The sequence below is a fragment of the Brachyhypopomus gauderio genome, unplaced genomic scaffold (genome assembly GCF_052324685.1).
Source record: "Brachyhypopomus gauderio isolate BG-103 unplaced genomic scaffold, BGAUD_0.2 sc150, whole genome shotgun sequence".
In the NCBI taxonomy this organism is placed as follows: Eukaryota; Metazoa; Chordata; class Actinopteri; order Gymnotiformes; family Hypopomidae; genus Brachyhypopomus; species Brachyhypopomus gauderio.
This window is the reverse complement of record NW_027506971.1, coordinates 41843-61293: the sequence shown is the minus strand read 5'-3', so window position 1 is coordinate 61293 and position 19451 is coordinate 41843. Positions and strand designations below refer to the sequence as shown.

Sequence of the window (19451 nt, the reverse complement as noted above, 5' to 3'; positions counted from 1 at the left end):
CACACACACTCATACACACACTCATATACACACTCACTCACACACACTCATACACACACACATACACACTCACTCACACAGACACACACACACTCATACACACACACATGTCTGAGTCCCCCTGACTCACTGTGTGAATGTGTTAAAGTTTGCACAAAGTCATAATTTGGCTGAACAAACTGCATCCCAATTCCAATCTATTTGACAGGTGGAAATACAGTTTTTGACGACTGCTAACGTGCATTTCCCAATACTTGTGATACATTGTCAAAACTCTAAACACAGCAACACATTGACCTCACACAAATAGCCAAATAGTTAATATTGTGTTCAAAAGCGCATTTTCTTAACTAAATACCAACTCTGCATTTCACAATGCAAACAACTTTGTTAACACTGGAACTCCTGAGATTTCAAGGTTCTGAGGACATCACCCCTCCTTCTCCTGCCCAATTAGCAGGACCATACATATGTTAATTTCAGAGCAAGACAGGAGCAGAAAGACAGGCAGGAGCTCTGTGGCAGGAGCTCTGTGGTGCACCAGGTCTAGTCTGTGTGCAGTCTGTGTGCACCAGGTCTAGTTTGTAGTCTAAAATAAATAAATAAAGTTTAGCCCTGTTTCGGCGTTATGTGTGAAGCGCTACATATTGACATAAGTATTATTTAGAGCGGTGAACCATTATCATTAGCGTGGTATTGGCGTTATGTATGAAGCAAGCGTCTCAGATTTTCTTGTGCATGCACTTCAATAGCGCCACACATTTACATGGCTGAACCAACCATTATCACGGGTCCATATTGTTCCCGTGAAACACATTATCATTAGCGTGGTATTGGCGTTATGTATGAAGCAAACGTCCCAGATTTTCTTGTGTATGCACTTCAATAGCGCCACACATTTACATGGCTGAACCAACCATTATCACGGGTTCATATTGTTCCCGTGAAACACATTATCATTAGCGTGGTATTGGCGTTATGTATGAAGCAAGCGTCCCAGATTTTCTTGTGTATGCACTTCAATAGCAGCAACAAAGTAATAAAGGTATAGTAAAGTAATATTTATTTGTACATTTACTTATTTTTACTCATACAGCATAGTAACATAATATTTTTTTGCAGTGTTTATGCTTGTGTTTGACTGATATTTCGTTTGTGTAAATAAGATATTTCGTTCATGTAAATAACTTAGCGTCATTTATTTATTTTTACTCATACAGCATAGTAATATAATATTTTTTGCAGTGTTTATGCTTGTGTTTGACTGATATTTCGTTCGTGTAAATAAGATATTTCGTTTGTGTAAATAACTTAGCGTCATTTATTTATTTTTACTCATACAGCATAGTAATATAATATTTTTTGTGTTTTCTTGTGTTTGACTGATATTTCGTTCGTGTAAATAAGATATTTCGTTTGTGTAAATAACTTAGCGTCATTTATTTATTTTTACTCATACAGCATAGTAATATAATATTTTTTGCAGTGTTTATGCTTGTGTTTGACTGATATTTCGTTTGTGTAAATAAGATATTTCGTTTGTGTAAATAACTTAGCGTCATTTATTTATTTTTACTCATACAGCATAGTAATATAATATTTTTTGCAGTGTTTATGCTTGTGTTTGACTGATATTCACGGATTGCCGTGAACCATTATCACGGGGAACAACTTTTATTGTTCCCGTGTATGCAGGGGATTAGCCCGGTTTCGGTTTCGGCGTTATGTGTGAAGCGCCACCTATTATAATAAAGTATAATTAGTATGCGCTGTTGTGGGTGTGTTCTTCAGAGTCATGATAAAAGCTGAAACCCAAAGGCAGGCGACTTACATTTTCACTACTATCCTGTGTGGAGACGACGCAAAACACCATGGCAAGACAGAGGACGTTCACCGGTCAAGAAGTTGCGGCTTTGCTGACCAACGAGGACTGCTGTGAGTCCGATGCGGGAGAAGGACCCTCCTGTTTTTTGACCAGCGATTCATCCGATGAAGAAAGAAGCAGTACATCGGATGAGGTACAACAGAGCCCTCCAAGGAAGAGACGGACACAGGCTGACACCACACCTGCACCAACCGTACGGGCAAAAGATGGAACTGTTTGGGAGAAGGTTGGCATCGCACGCTCTCGTGTCAGCAGCTGTTCGCCTAATTCAACATTTGTTGAGCCGTCCGGGCCTACAGAGCATGCAAAGGTATAGTAACTTCATATTTCTTTCCAGTGTTTCTGCTTGTGTTTGAATGATATTTAGTACGTGTAATTTACCTAGCGTCATTTGTTTACTTTTACTAATACAGCGTAGGATCACAAGCAGACTGCAGAGTTTTCTGTGTTTGCTCGACATGGAGATGCTGCGAATCATCACAGACTGCACTGTCCATGAAGCCCGCAGAACAGACAGCAGCTGGAGTTTGTCGGTCAGCGAGTTTATGGCATTCGTAGCAATCCTATTTCTACGAGCAGTCCTCTGTCCAGTTGGAGCGATGTCGGACTGTTGGTCGGCAATGTTCGCTGTGCCTTCGATCCAGGAGACAATGGCACGGGACCGCTACCAAGAAATCATGCGGTACTTGCGCTTTGATAATAAGGACACCCGTGCGGAGCGTGCAAAGAGCGACAGATTTGCTGCGATTTCGGACATCTGGCAGCGATTTGTGAACAACTGCATTTTGTGCTATACCCCAGGCAAGGAACTGACAGTCGACGAGCAGCTGTTTCCGACCAAGGTTCGCTGTCCATTCACCCAGTACATTGCCTCAAAGCCGGACAAGTTTGGAATAAAGTTTTGGGTTGCTTCTGAGTTGAACACAAAGTACATGTGCAACGCCATTCCATACCTTGGAAAGGACCCCGATCGTCCCAAGGGGGAAAGAGTGTCCGAGAATGTGGTGATGAAGCTTATGAAGCCATACCTGGGCAAGGGCAGAACTGTAGCCACAGACAATTTTTTCACATCTCTTTCCCTGGCTAAGAAGCTGCTGGAATGCAACACGACTCTGCTTGGGACAATGAACAAGATTCGCCGAGAAGTTCCTTTGGAAGCCAAAAACGCCAAGGGACGTGAGAAGTTGTCAACGGAGGTGTACAGATCCGATGATGCGCTTCTGACGGTGTATGCCTCCAAGCCCAACAAAACAGTTTGCGTTCTGAGCACTATGCACACGCACGTGGAGATTGCAGACGACCGCAAAAAGAAGCCAAACACTGTGACGGACTACAACCGGACGAAGGTATGCATGTGTTGGCATTGATAAATCAATTTATCATACATGAATGAATTTATTCAAAATATAACATGTACTTCTTTGTATTTGTTCTTTGCAGTGCGCCGTTGACATCATGGACCAGAAGGCGCGTGCATACACAGTGCGCGCAGGAACACGCCGGTGGCCCGTTGCAGTGTTTTATAACATACTTGACCTGGCAGCGATGAACGCGCATGTTTTGTACACGGCATGTACGGGGTCCACAGAGAGTAGGAGAGTTTTTATGTGTACTCTTGCTGAGGAACTCCGTCTTCGTTTCCTACAGGAAAAGGAGTTGAAGAGAACGCCACGTCCTTCGCCTGCTCCTGGAAAGAAGACTACGTGTCAGGTGCAGACAAACTGCAACCGGAACCACAGCATAACCCCGTGCGCTGCATGCGGCAAGTACACCTGTCGCAAGTGTAGGGCAGAGTGTCCCTGGCTGTGTGGCAACTGTGTACCTAAAACTACATGAAGGTACGTCGATAAGTATATTTATATATATATATATATATATAAATATATTATATATATATACAGACAACCAATCACACACACATATATATACACACACACTATTATTTGAACATAACCAAAAATCTCTTCTCTTTCTGTTCCACAGTCGCACATCATGAAACCCGGTGTCACGGTCTGCCCCGCATCTCCTGCCATTTCATGTCTGTTTCCGTGTTAGTCCTCTGTTTATTTCTCGTCGTGGTTGCTGGTTATTTTTCTCATGGTTGCTGGAATTGGATTCCCGTTCTGTTATGACCCATGCCTGTGACATTTTCACAGAATCAATTTATACATGAATGAATTCGTTCTAAATATAACATGTACTTCTGTGCGTGCATACACAGTGCGCGCAGGAACACGCCGGTGGCCCGTTGACCTTGGCAGCGATGAACGATGAACCTGCCGCAAATGTAAGAAAGAGGGTCCCTGGCTGGTACACATGAATAAATTCGTTCAAAATATAACATGTACTTTGTTCTTTGCAGTGCGCCGTTGACAGACATCATGAAGGTGCGTGCATACACAGTGCACGCAGGAACACGCCGGTGGCCCGTTGCATGCAGCGAGTACACCCTGGCTGTGTAGCAACTGTTGGCTACAACTACATGAAGGTACGTTGATAAGTAGGCCTACATACGTAACACCACATATGTTACGTATTTTTGTCTTCTGAAAGATTTTATTCAAAATGTAAGGTGTACCTTGAATTGTTCTCCACAGCATCAACGCGTGTGTTGCATGCGGCAAGTGCATCTGGCGAGTACACCCTCAACTTCAAGACACCCTCAACTTTCTTGACATTCCACTTCAAGAAACCCGGAATAGACATCCATGTTTGATCAAAATAAAGTTGTTTTACAGCACATGAATTTGTTCTTCCTGTCTTTTCCTCTCCTTTTCCAGTCTGCTGTTTAGATCACAACATTTATCAGCCATATATATAATTGCGCCATATAATTTCTTAGCTTTTCAAACGCGAATTCAAACGCGGAAACAGAAAGTGTAACAAATATTATATAGTGTAGTAAATATACAAAGAGCTTCAAACAATATACAAAGAGGTTCAGACAATTTTATTTATTTTTATTGTTTGACGGGACTCATTTGAGAAACTCTCTACGTGCGCTTGAATTGTATCTTTTGAAACACGAGTCTACAAAATTTCCGCTGTTTGTTGTAGGATCGGTAACATATACAGTCTGCTTGTTTGTAACCAAGTTTTTCGTGAAGTATCACGTTTGGTGCCTTGTATGAGCTTGGAGGTGAGCCGCTTGTGCTTTGGCAGGCGTATGAGCTGGGGGTGAGACGCTTCCACCGCATTACCAAGACAATGGGCGTTAATCTCTTCACAGCAGGGGAGTGGGCTACATGGACCTTACTAAGCCTTGCGAAAATTTTCGCGGCCGTCGGGTTCCTAGTGTTAAAACACAGCAAACCTGGTTCAGTATCCAATCATTCTTTTAAACACTAGCACATATTCTCTTTTCGAGATGAACATAGTCAATCACTGCACAACCACTGTAAAAAAACTAACATTTGATGGCAATACAGAAACAGTATTACATGTAATATTTTACCCTCTCCCAGCAAACAACAGACATTTTACAGTAACATCTGTTGTTTTCTTAGTCAGTTCATTTTTACTGTAATCCGCTTCATTTGGACTTTTTTTTCAAATGTGTGCATTTTTGGCAACATACTGTCTACACAATGAGTGATATTTACTGTTAGGTACTATATGGAATGTAGATTAGACCAAAAGGAGTCAGTAACATTTTTGCAGTAAAGGGTATCTTTTACTGTATTAGGGACATTACTGTAAATTGTGGCCTAACCCAAAAAATAATTATCATAATTGTAAACATAATTAGCCATGGTCCCATATGTGTAAAAATACACATATACAAAAAAAGCCACACAAGGGGGAAAACAGAATACAAAACTGAACAGTCTTGTTAGGTGTAATCTAAACGGCCTTCAGCAGTTGGCCACATGTTTTCATCCACATCACATCTGATGTTGGCCCTTGCCATGGACCTGGGAAAGAAAAGCTTGGTATGCCTTATTCACCCCTGGCAGTCTTCAGCTGAAATGTCTCTGCAGCCAGGATCCATTGCATGCAGCAGGGACATTTGGTCATGGGGCCGATGATCATACACCTTCCACCTCCAGACTGAAAAAAGTTCCTTATTGGGGTTGAGGAAAGGCGAGTAGGGCGGGAGGAAAAGGGACATCACTCTTGGATGGTCTATAAACCAGTTTGTGATGACATGAGAATGACAAAATGCTACATCGTCCCATCACAAATGTCCTCGTGTTTCCTCCCACCTGTTCCCTTTCTGCATCTGAAACCAGTTGTTGGTAGAGTTCATTCAAAAACGAAAGAAGGAGGTCACTGTTATAGGGACCAATCTAGCATTTGTGAAGGACCAAACCAGCACTTGAGATTGCAGGACAAATTGTTATATTTGCTCCTCTCTGACCCGGTACATTACTGTACTTCAGTATATACTTTTTATAAATATATATATATATTTTATACTATACTTCATTTATCTATATGTGCAAAAAATGTGTACAACAGTAATAACTGTTCAGCTGCCTTTGTTTTTGCAGAACTTGGCATTTTATACGATATTTAAGGTTTTGAACCTTAGGTTTTCATTTTTGGCATGCTGTGTACAAGCAATTGTAAATAAGACAAAAACGATCCAGAATTTTGTTATTGGATAACCTTGTGTGTATAGAAAATTTAAGCATTATAAAAACATGTAAAATGACTGCATTTTGTGCCATAACAACATGAATTGAACTAATAGTATAGCCACTGAAAACTGATGTTGTGTTCACTGTGTTTGGAGTTTTGAAAATGTGACTACAGATTGGACAAAAGCACGTTAGCAGTAGTCAAAAACTGTAAATTGGAATTGGGATGCCATTCAAATAGATTGGAATTGGGATGTTGTGTAATTACCAGTCCCACTTCCAATCTATTTGAATAGGATCCCACTTCCAATCTATTTTCATGTGTCAAATAGATTGGAATTGGGATGAGTCATGATTACCATCCCTTTTCCAATACACACCCACACACACACACTCATACACACACACATATACACTCTCACTCACACACACTCATACACACACACACACACACTCACTCACACACACTCATACACACACACACACACACAAACACACACACACACTCATACACACACACATATACACACTCACTCACACACACACTCATATACACACTCACTCACACACACACTCATATACACACTCACTCACACACACTCATACACACACACATACACACTCACTCACACAGACACACACACACACTCATACACACACATGTCTGAGTCCCCCTGACTCACTGTGTGAATGTGTTGAAGTTTGCACAAAGTCATAATTTGGCTGAACAAACTGCATCCCAATTCCAATCTATCACACACATACACACTCACTCACACACACTCATACGCACTCACACACACACAAACACACACACACACACTCATACATACACATATACACACTCAGTCACACACACACTCATACACACACTCATATACACACTCACTCACACACACTCATACACACACACATACACACTCACTCACACAGACACACACACACTCATACACACACACATGTCTGAGTCCCCCTGACTCACTGTGTGAATGTGTTAAAGTTTGCACAAAGTCATAATTTGGCTGAACAAACTGCATCCCAATTCCAATCTATTTGACAGGTGGAAATACAGTTTTTGACGACTGCTAACGTGCATTTCCCAATACTTGTGATACATTGTCAAAACTCTAAACACAGCAACACATTGACCTCACACAAATAGCCAAATAGTTAATATTGTGTTCAAAAGCGCATTTTCTTAACTAAATACCAACTCTGCATTTCACAATGCAAACAACTTTGTTAACACTGGAACTCCTGAGATTTCAAGGTTCTGAGGACATCACCCCTCCTTCTCCTGCCCAATTAGCAGGACCATACATATGTTAATTTCAGAGCAAGACAGGAGCAGAAAGACAGGCAGGAGCTCTGTGGCAGGAGCTCTGTGGTGCACCAGGTCTAGTCTGTGTGCAGTCTGTGTGCACCAGGTCTAGTTTGTAGTCTAAAATAAATAAATAAAGTTTAGCCCTGTTTCGGCGTTATGTGTGAAGCGCTACATATTGACATAAGTATTATTTAGAGCGGTGAACCATTATCATTAGCGTGGTATTGGCGTTATGTATGAAGCAAGCGTCTCAGATTTTCTTGTGCATGCACTTCAATAGCGCCACACATTTACATGGCTGAACCAACCATTATCACGGGTCCATATTGTTCCCGTGAAACACATTATCATTAGCGTGGTATTGGCGTTATGTATGAAGCAAACGTCCCAGATTTTCTTGTGTATGCACTTCAATAGCGCCACACATTTACATGGCTGAACCAACCATTATCACGGGTTCATATTGTTCCCGTGAAACACATTATCATTAGCGTGGTATTGGCGTTATGTATGAAGCAAGCGTCCCAGATTTTCTTGTGTATGCACTTCAATAGCAGCAACAAAGTAATAAAGGTATAGTAAAGTAATATTTATTTGTACATTTACTTATTTTTACTCATACAGCATAGTAACATAATATTTTTTTGCGGTGTTTATGCTTGTGTTTGACTGATATTTCGTTTGTGTAAATAAGATATTTCGTTCATGTAAATAACTTAGCGTCATTTATTTATTTTTACTCATACAGCATAGTAATATAATATTTTTTGCAGTGTTTATGCTTGTGTTTGACTGATATTTCGTTCGTGTAAATAAGATATTTCGTTTGTGTAAATAACTTAGCGTCATTTATTTATTTTTACTCATACAGCATAGTAATATAATATTTTTTGTGTTTTCTTGTGTTTGACTGATATTTCGTTCGTGTAAATAAGATATTTCGTTTGTGTAAATAACTTAGCGTCATTTATTTATTTTTACTCATACAGCATAGTAATATAATATTTTTTGCAGTGTTTATGCTTGTGTTTGACTGATATTTCGTTTGTGTAAATAAGATATTTCGTTTGTGTAAATAACTTAGCGTCATTTATTTATTTTTACTCATACAGCATAGTAATATAATATTTTTTGCAGTGTTTATGCTTGTGTTTGACTGATATTCACGGATTGCCGTGAACCATTATCACGGGGAACAACTTTTATTGTTCCCGTGTATGCAGGGGATTAGCCCGGTTTCGGTTTCGGCGTTATGTGTGAAGCGCCACCTATTATAATAAAGTATAATTAGTATGCGCTGTTGTGGGTGTGTTCTTCAGAGTCATGATAAAAGCTGAAACCCAAAGGCAGGCGACTTACATTTTCACTACTATCCTGTGTGGAGACGACGCAAAACACCATGGCAAGACAGAGGACGTTCACCGGTCAAGAAGTTGCGGCTTTGCTGACCAACGAGGACTGCTGTGAGTCCGATGCGGGAGAAGGACCCTCCTGTTTTTTGACCAGCGATTCATCCGATGAAGAAAGAAGCAGTACATCGGATGAGGTACAACAGAGCCCTCCAAGGAAGAGACGGACACAGGCTGACACCACACCTGCACCAACCGTACGGGCAAAAGATGGAACTGTTTGGGAGAAGGTTGGCATCGCACGCTCTCGTGTCAGCAGCTGTTCGCCTAATTCAACATTTGTTGAGCCGTCCGGGCCTACAGAGCATGCAAAGGTATAGTAACTTCATATTTCTTTCCAGTGTTTCTGCTTGTGTTTGAATGATATTTAGTACGTGTAATTTACCTAGCGTCATTTGTTTACTTTTACTAATACAGCGTAGGATCACAAGCAGACTGCAGAGTTTTCTGTGTTTGCTCGACATGGAGATGCTGCGAATCATCACAGACTGCACTGTCCATGAAGCCCGCAGAACAGACAGCAGCTGGAGTTTGTCGGTCAGCGAGTTTATGGCATTCGTAGCAATCCTATTTCTACGAGCAGTCCTCTGTCCAGTTGGAGCGATGTCGGACTGTTGGTCGGCAATGTTCGCTGTGCCTTCGATCCAGGAGACAATGGCACGGGACCGCTACCAAGAAATCATGCGGTACTTGCGCTTTGATAATAAGGACACCCGTGCGGAGCGTGCAAAGAGCGACAGATTTGCTGCGATTTCGGACATCTGGCAGCGATTTGTGAACAACTGCATTTTGTGCTATACCCCAGGCAAGGAACTGACAGTCGACGAGCAGCTGTTTCCGACCAAGGTTCGCTGTCCATTCACCCAGTACATTGCCTCAAAGCCGGACAAGTTTGGAATAAAGTTTTGGGTTGCTTCTGAGTTGAACACAAAGTACATGTGCAACGCCATTCCATACCTTGGAAAGGACCCCGATCGTCCCAAGGGGGAAAGAGTGTCCGAGAATGTGGTGATGAAGCTTATGAAGCCATACCTGGGCAAGGGCAGAACTGTAGCCACAGACAATTTTTTCACATCTCTTTCCCTGGCTAAGAAGCTGCTGGAATGCAACACGACTCTGCTTGGGACAATGAACAAGATTCGCCGAGAAGTTCCTTTGGAAGCCAAAAACGCCAAGGGACGTGAGAAGTTGTCAACGGAGGTGTACAGATCCGATGATGCGCTTCTGACGGTGTATGCCTCCAAGCCCAACAAAACAGTTTGCGTTCTGAGCACTATGCACACGCACGTGGAGATTGCAGACGACCGCAAAAAGAAGCCAAACACTGTGACGGACTACAACCGGACGAAGGTATGCATGTGTTGGCATTGATAAATCAATTTATCATACATGAATGAATTTATTCAAAATATAACATGTACTTCTTTGTATTTGTTCTTTGCAGTGCGCCGTTGACATCATGGACCAGAAGGCGCGTGCATACACAGTGCGCGCAGGAACACGCCGGTGGCCCGTTGCAGTGTTTTATAACATACTTGACCTGGCAGCGATGAACGCGCATGTTTTGTACACGGCATGTACGGGGTCCACAGAGAGTAGGAGAGTTTTTATGTGTACTCTTGCTGAGGAACTCCGTCTTCGTTTCCTACAGGAAAAGGAGTTGAAGAGAACGCCACGTCCTTCGCCTGCTCCTGGAAAGAAGACTACGTGTCAGGTGCAGACAAACTGCAACCGGAACCACAGCATAACCCCGTGCGCTGCATGCGGCAAGTACACCTGTCGCAAGTGTAGGGCAGAGTGTCCCTGGCTGTGTGGCAACTGTGTACCTAAAACTACATGAAGGTACGTCGATAAGTATATTTATATATATATATATATATATAAATATATTATATATATATACAGACAACCAATCACACACACATATATATACACACACACTATTATTTGAACATAACCAAAAATCTCTTCTCTTTCTGTTCCACAGTCGCACATCATGAAACCCGGTGTCACGGTCTGCCCCGCATCTCCTGCCATTTCATGTCTGTTTCCGTGTTAGTCCTCTGTTTATTTCTCGTCGTGGTTGCTGGTTATTTTTCTCATGGTTGCTGGAATTGGATTCCCGTTCTGTTATGACCCATGCCTGTGACATTTTCACAGAATCAATTTATACATGAATGAATTCGTTCTAAATATAACATGTACTTCTGTGCGTGCATACACAGTGCGCGCAGGAACACGCCGGTGGCCCGTTGACCTTGGCAGCGATGAACGATGAACCTGCCGCAAATGTAAGAAAGAGGGTCCCTGGCTGGTACACATGAATAAATTCGTTCAAAATATAACATGTACTTTGTTCTTTGCAGTGCGCCGTTGACAGACATCATGAAGGTGCGTGCATACACAGTGCACGCAGGAACACGCCGGTGGCCCGTTGCATGCAGCGAGTACACCCTGGCTGTGTAGCAACTGTTGGCTACAACTACATGAAGGTACGTTGATAAGTAGGCCTACATACGTAACACCACATATGTTACGTATTTTTGTCTTCTGAAAGATTTTATTCAAAATGTAAGGTGTACCTTGAATTGTTCTCCACAGCATCAACGCGTGTGTTGCATGCGGCAAGTGCATCTGGCGAGTACACCCTCAACTTCAAGACACCCTCAACTTTCTTGACATTCCACTTCAAGAAACCCGGAATAGACATCCATGTTTGATCAAAATAAAGTTGTTTTACAGCACATGAATTTGTTCTTCCTGTCTTTTCCTCTCCTTTTCCAGTCTGCTGTTTAGATCACAACATTTATCAGCCATATATATAATTGCGCCATATAATTTCTTAGCTTTTCAAACGCGAATTCAAACGCGGAAACAGAAAGTGTAACAAATATTATATAGTGTAGTAAATATACAAAGAGCTTCAAACAATATACAAAGAGGTTCAGACAATTTTATTTATTTTTATTGTTTGACGGGACTCATTTGAGAAACTCTCTACGTGCGCTTGAATTGTATCTTTTGAAACACGAGTCTACAAAATTTCCGCTGTTTGTTGTAGGATCGGTAACATATACAGTCTGCTTGTTTGTAACCAAGTTTTTCGTGAAGTATCACGTTTGGTGCCTTGTATGAGCTTGGAGGTGAGCCGCTTGTGCTTTGGCAGGCGTATGAGCTGGGGGTGAGACGCTTCCACCGCATTACCAAGACAATGGGCGTTAATCTCTTCACAGCAGGGGAGTGGGCTACATGGACCTTACTAAGCCTTGCGAAAATTTTCGCGGCCGTCGGGTTCCTAGTGTTAAAACACAGCAAACCTGGTTCAGTATCCAATCATTCTTTTAAACACTAGCACATATTCTCTTTTCGAGATGAACATAGTCAATCACTGCACAACCACTGTAAAAAAACTAACATTTGATGGCAATACAGAAACAGTATTACATGTAATATTTTACCCTCTCCCAGCAAACAACAGACATTTTACAGTAACATCTGTTGTTTTCTTAGTCAGTTCATTTTTACTGTAATCCGCTTCATTTGGACTTTTTTTTCAAATGTGTGCATTTTTGGCAACATACTGTCTACACAATGAGTGATATTTACTGTTAGGTACTATATGGAATGTAGATTAGACCAAAAGGAGTCAGTAACATTTTTGCAGTAAAGGGTATCTTTTACTGTATTAGGGACATTACTGTAAATTGTGGCCTAACCCAAAAAATAATTATCATAATTGTAAACATAATTAGCCATGGTCCCATATGTGTAAAAATACACATATACAAAAAAAGCCACACAAGGGGGAAAACAGAATACAAAACTGAACAGTCTTGTTAGGTGTAATCTAAACGGCCTTCAGCAGTTGGCCACATGTTTTCATCCACATCACATCTGATGTTGGCCCTTGCCATGGACCTGGGAAAGAAAAGCTTGGTATGCCTTATTCACCCCTGGCAGTCTTCAGCTGAAATGTCTCTGCAGCCAGGATCCATTGCATGCAGCAGGGACATTTGGTCATGGGGCCGATGATCATACACCTTCCACCTCCAGACTGAAAAAAGTTCCTTATTGGGGTTGAGGAAAGGCGAGTAGGGCGGGAGGAAAAGGGACATCACTCTTGGATGGTCTATAAACCAGTTTGTGATGACATGAGAATGACAAAATGCTACATCGTCCCATCACAAATGTCCTCGTGTTTCCTCCCACCTGTTCCCTTTCTGCATCTGAAACCAGTTGTTGGTAGAGTTCATTCAAAAACGAAAGAAGGAGGTCACTGTTATAGGGACCAATCTAGCATTTGTGAAGGACCAAACCAGCACTTGAGATTGCAGGACAAATTGTTATATTTGCTCCTCTCTGACCCGGTACATTACTGTACTTCAGTATATACTTTTTATAAATATATATATATATTTTATACTATACTTCATTTATCTATATGTGCAAAAAATGTGTACAACAGTAATAACTGTTCAGCTGCCTTTGTTTTTGCAGAACTTGGCATTTTATACGATATTTAAGGTTTTGAACCTTAGGTTTTCATTTTTGGCATGCTGTGTACAAGCAATTGTAAATAAGACAAAAACGATCCAGAATTTTGTTATTGGATAACCTTGTGTGTATAGAAAATTTAAGCATTATAAAAACATGTAAAATGACTGCATTTTGTGCCATAACAACATGAATTGAACTAATAGTATAGCCACTGAAAACTGATGTTGTGTTCACTGTGTTTGGAGTTTTGAAAATGTGACTACAGATTGGACAAAAGCACGTTAGCAGTAGTCAAAAACTGTAAATTGGAATTGGGATGCCATTCAAATAGATTGGAATTGGGATGTTGTGTAATTACCAGTCCCACTTCCAATCTATTTGAATAGGATCCCACTTCCAATCTATTTTCATGTGTCAAATAGATTGGAATTGGGATGAGTCATGATTACCATCCCTTTTCCAATACACACCCACACACACACACTCATACACACACACATATACACTCTCACTCACACACACTCATACACACACACACACACACTCACTCACACACACTCATACACACACACACACACACAAACACACACACACACTCATACACACACACATATACACACTCACTCACACACACACTCATATACACACTCACTCACACACACACTCATATACACACTCACTCACACACACTCATACACACACACATACACACTCACTCACACAGACACACACACACACTCATACACACACATGTCTGAGTCCCCCTGACTCACTGTGTGAATGTGTTGAAGTTTGCACAAAGTCATAATTTGGCTGAACAAACTGCATCCCAATTCCAATCTATCACACACATACACACTCACTCACACACACTCATACGCACTCACACACACACAAACACACACACACACACTCATACATACACATATACACACTCAGTCACACACACACTCATACACACACTCATATACACACTCACTCACACACACTCATACACACACACATACACACTCACTCACACAGACACACACACACTCATACACACACACATGTCTGAGTCCCCCTGACTCACTGTGTGAATGTGTTAAAGTTTGCACAAAGTCATAATTTGGCTGAACAAACTGCATCCCAATTCCAATCTATTTGACAGGTGGAAATACAGTTTTTGACGACTGCTAACGTGCATTTCCCAATACTTGTGATACATTGTCAAAACTCTAAACACAGCAACACATTGACCTCACACAAATAGCCAAATAGTTAATATTGTGTTCAAAAGCGCATTTTCTTAACTAAATACCAACTCTGCATTTCACAATGCAAACAACTTTGTTAACACTGGAACTCCTGAGATTTCAAGGTTCTGAGGACATCACCCCTCCTTCTCCTGCCCAATTAGCAGGACCATACATATGTTAATTTCAGAGCAAGACAGGAGCAGAAAGACAGGCAGGAGCTCTGTGGCAGGAGCTCTGTGGTGCACCAGGTCTAGTCTGTGTGCAGTCTGTGTGCACCAGGTCTAGTTTGTAGTCTAAAATAAATAAATAAAGTTTAGCCCTGTTTCGGCGTTATGTGTGAAGCGCTACATATTGACATAAGTATTATTTAGAGCGGTGAACCATTATCATTAGCGTGGTATTGGCGTTATGTATGAAGCAAGCGTCTCAGATTTTCTTGTGCATGCACTTCAATAGCGCCACACATTTACATGGCTGAACCAACCATTATCACGGGTCCATATTGTTCCCGTGAAACACATTATCATTAGCGTGGTATTGGCGTTATGTATGAAGCAAACGTCCCAGATTTTCTTGTGTATGCACTTCAATAGCGCCACACATTTACATGGCTGAACCAACCATTATCACGGGTTCATATTGTTCCCGTGAAACACATTATCATTAGCGTGGTATTGGCGTTATGTATGAAGCAAGCGTCCCAGATTTTCTTGTGTATGCACTTCAATAGCAGCAACAAAGTAATAAAGGTATAGTAAAGTAATATTTATTTGTACATTTACTTATTTTTACTCATACAGCATAGTAACATAATATTTTTTTGCAGTGTTTATGCTTGTGTTTGACTGATATTTCGTTTGTGTAAATAAGATATTTCGTTCATGTAAATAACTTAGCGTCATTTATTTATTTTTACTCATACAGCATAGTAATATAATATTTTTTGCAGTGTTTATGCTTGTGTTTGACTGATATTTCGTTCGTGTAAATAAGATATTTCGTTTGTGTAAATAACTTAGCGTCATTTATTTATTTTTACTCATACAGCATAGTAATATAATATTTTTTGTGTTTTCTTGTGTTTGACTGATATTTCGTTCGTGTAAATAAGATATTTCGTTTGTGTAAATAACTTAGCGTCATTTATTTATTTTTACTCATACAGCATAGTAATATAATATTTTTTGCAGTGTTTATGCTTGTGTTTGACTGATATTTCGTTTGTGTAAATAAGATATTTCGTTTGTGTAAATAACTTAGCGTCATTTATTTATTTTTACTCATACAGCATAGTAATATAATATTTTTTGCAGTGTTTATGCTTGTGTTTGACTGATATTCACGGATTGCCGTGAACCATTATCACGGGGAACAACTTTTATTGTTCCCGTGTATGCAGGGGATTAGCCCGGTTTCGGTTTCGGCGTTATGTGTGAAGCGCCACCTATTATAATAAAGTATAATTAGTATGCGCTGTTGTGGGTGTGTTCTTCAGAGTCATGATAAAAGCTGAAACCCAAAGGCAGGCGACTTACATTTTCACTACTATCCTGTGTGGAGACGACGCAAAACACCATGGCAAGACAGAGGACGTTCACCGGTCAAGAAGTTGCGGCTTTGCTGACCAACGAGGACTGCTGTGAGTCCGATGCGGGAGAAGGACCCTCCTGTTTTTTGACCAGCGATTCATCCGATGAAGAAAGAAGCAGTACATCGGATGAGGTACAACAGAGCCCTCCAAGGAAGAGACGGACACAGGCTGACACCACACCTGCACCAACCGTACGGGCAAAAGATGGAACTGTTTGGGAGAAGGTTGGCATCGCACGCTCTCGTGTCAGCAGCTGTTCGCCTAATTCAACATTTGTTGAGCCGTCCGGGCCTACAGAGCATGCAAAGGTATAGTAACTTCATATTTCTTTCCAGTGTTTCTGCTTGTGTTTGAATGATATTTAGTACGTGTAATTTACCTAGCGTCATTTGTTTACTTTTACTAATACAGCGTAGGATCACAAGCAGACTGCAGAGTTTTCTGTGTTTGCTCGACATGGAGATGCTGCGAATCATCACAGACTGCACTGTCCATGAAGCCCGCAGAACAGACAGCAGCTGGAGTTTGTCGGTCAGCGAGTTTATGGCATTCGTAGCAATCCTATTTCTACGAGCAGTCCTCTGTCCAGTTGGAGCGATGTCGGACTGTTGGTCGGCAATGTTCGCTGTGCCTTCGATCCAGGAGACAATGGCACGGGACCGCTACCAAGAAATCATGCGGTACTTGCGCTTTGATAATAAGGACACCCGTGCGGAGCGTGCAAAGAGCGACAGATTTGCTGCGATTTCGGACATCTGGCAGCGATTTGTGAACAACTGCATTTTGTGCTATACCCCAGGCAAGGAACTGACAGTCGACGAGCAGCTGTTTCCGACCAAGGTTCGCTGTCCATTCACCCAGTACATTGCCTCAAAGCCGGACAAGTTTGGAATAAAGTTTTGGGTTGCTTCTGAGTTGAACACAAAGTACATGTGCAACGCCATTCCATACCTTGGAAAGGACCCCGATCGTCCCAAGGGGGAAAGAGTGTCCGAGAATGTGGTGATGAAGCTTATGAAGCCATACCTGGGCAAGGGCAGAACTGTAGCCACAGACAATTTTTTCACATCTCTTTCCCTGGCTAAGAAGCTGCTGGAATGCAACACGACTCTGCTTGGGACAATGAACAAGATTCGCCGAGAAGTTCCTTTGGAAGCCAAAAACGCCAAGGGACGTGAGAAGTTGTCAACGGAGGTGTACAGATCCGATGATGCGCTTCTGACGGTGTATGCCTCCAAGCCCAACAAAACAGTTTGCGTTCTGAGCACTATGCACACGCACGTGGAGATTGCAGACGACCGCAAAAAGAAGCCAAACACTGTGACGGACTACAACCGGACGAAGGTATGCATGTGTTGGCATTGATAAATCAATTTATCATACATGAATGAATTTATTCAAAATATAACATGTACTTCTTTGTATTTGTTCTTTGCAGTGCGCCGTTGACATCATGGACCAGAAGGCGCGTGCATACACAGTGCGCGCAGGAACACGCCGGTGGCCCGTTGCAGTGTTTTATAACATACTTGACCTGGCAGCGATGAACGCGCATGTTTTGTACACGGCATGTACGGGGTCCACAGAGAGTAGGAGAGTTTTTATGTGTACTCTTGCTGAGGAACTCCGTCTTCGTTTCCTACAGGAAAAGGAGTTGAAGAGAACGCCACGTCCTTCGCCTGCTCCTGGAAAGAAGACTACGTGTCAGGTGCAGACAAACTGCAACCGGAACCACAGCATAACCCCGTGCGCTGCATGCGGCAAGTACACCTGTCGCAAGTGTAGGGCAGAGTGTCCCTGGCTGTGTGGCAACTGTGTACCTAAAACTACATGAAGGTACGTCGATAAGTATATTTATATATATATATATATATATATAAATATATTATATATATATACAGACAACCAATCACACACACATATATATACACACACACTATTATTTGAACATAACCAAAAATCTCTTCTCTTTCTGTTCCACAGTCGCACATCATGAAACCCGGTGTCACGGTCTGCCCCGCATCTCCTGCCATTTCATGTCTGTTTCCGTGTTAGTCCTCTGTTTATTTCTCGTCGTGGTTGCTGGTTATTTTTCTCATGGTTGCTGGAATTGGATTCCCGTTCTGTTATGACCCATGCCTGTGACATTTTCACAGAATCAATTTATACATGAATGAATTCGTTCTAAATATAACATGTACTTCTGTGCGTGCATACACAGTGCGCGCAGGAACACGCCGGTGGCCCGTTGACCTTGGCAGCGATGAACGATGAACCTGCCGCAAATGTAAGAAAGAGGGTCCCTGGCTGGTACACATGAATAAATTCGTTCAAAATATAACATGTACTTTGTTCTTTGCAGTGCGCCGTTGACAGACATCATGAAGGTGCGTGCATACACAGTGCACGCAGGAACACGCCGGTGGCCCGTTGCATGCAGCGAGTACACCCTGGCTGTGTAGCAACTGTTGGCTACAACTACATGAAGGTACGTTGATAAGTAGGCCTACATACGTAACACCACATATGTTACGTATTTTTGTGTTCTGAAAGATTTTATTCAAAATGTAAGGTGTACCTTGAATTGTTCTCCACAGCATCAACGCGTGTGTTGCATGCGGCAAGTGCATCTGGCGAGTACACCCTCAACTTCAAGACACCCTCAACTTTCTTGACATTCCACTTCAAGAAACCCGGAATAGACATCCATGTTTGATCAAAATAAAGTTGTTTTACAGCACATGAATTTGTTCTTCCTGTCTTTTCCTCTCCTTTTCCAGTCTGCTGTTTAGATCACAACATTTATCAGCCATATATATAATTGCGCCATATAATTTCTTAGCTTTTCAAACGCGAATTCAAACGCGGAAACAGAAAGTGTAACAAATATTATATAGTGTAGTAAATATACAAAGAGCTTCAAA

At 41.7% G+C, this 19451-nt stretch overlaps 3 long non-coding RNA genes across 6 annotated transcripts; all 3 read left to right on the top strand.

Annotated features, from left to right (window-relative positions):
- The first annotated feature begins 3337 nt into the window (after positions 1 to 3337).
- Positions 3338 to 4579, top strand: LOC143500443 (uncharacterized). Of its 2 annotated transcripts, XR_013126807.1 has the most exons (4): positions 3338 to 3723; positions 3869 to 4172; positions 4248 to 4373; positions 4483 to 4579. It is a non-coding gene; the product is annotated as an uncharacterized LOC143500443 (long non-coding RNA). The 2 variants fall into 2 exon arrangements; XR_013126806.1 differs by lacking the exon at positions 3338 to 3723 and having other exon boundaries at positions 3847 to 4172.
- A 6078-nt stretch (positions 4580 to 10657) lies between these two features.
- On the top strand, positions 10658 to 11899 carry LOC143500442 (uncharacterized). Of its 2 annotated transcripts, XR_013126805.1 has the most exons (4): positions 10658 to 11043; positions 11189 to 11492; positions 11568 to 11693; positions 11803 to 11899. It is a non-coding gene; the product is annotated as an uncharacterized LOC143500442 (long non-coding RNA). The 2 variants fall into 2 exon arrangements; XR_013126804.1 differs by lacking the exon at positions 10658 to 11043 and having other exon boundaries at positions 11167 to 11492.
- A 6078-nt stretch (positions 11900 to 17977) lies between these two features.
- LOC143500446 (uncharacterized) lies at positions 17978 to 19221 on the top strand. Of its 2 annotated transcripts, XR_013126810.1 has the most exons (4): positions 17978 to 18363; positions 18511 to 18814; positions 18890 to 19015; positions 19125 to 19221. It is a non-coding gene; the product is annotated as an uncharacterized LOC143500446 (long non-coding RNA). The 2 variants fall into 2 exon arrangements; XR_013126809.1 differs by lacking the exon at positions 17978 to 18363 and having other exon boundaries at positions 18489 to 18814.
- Positions 19222 to 19451: the final 230 nt, after the last annotated feature.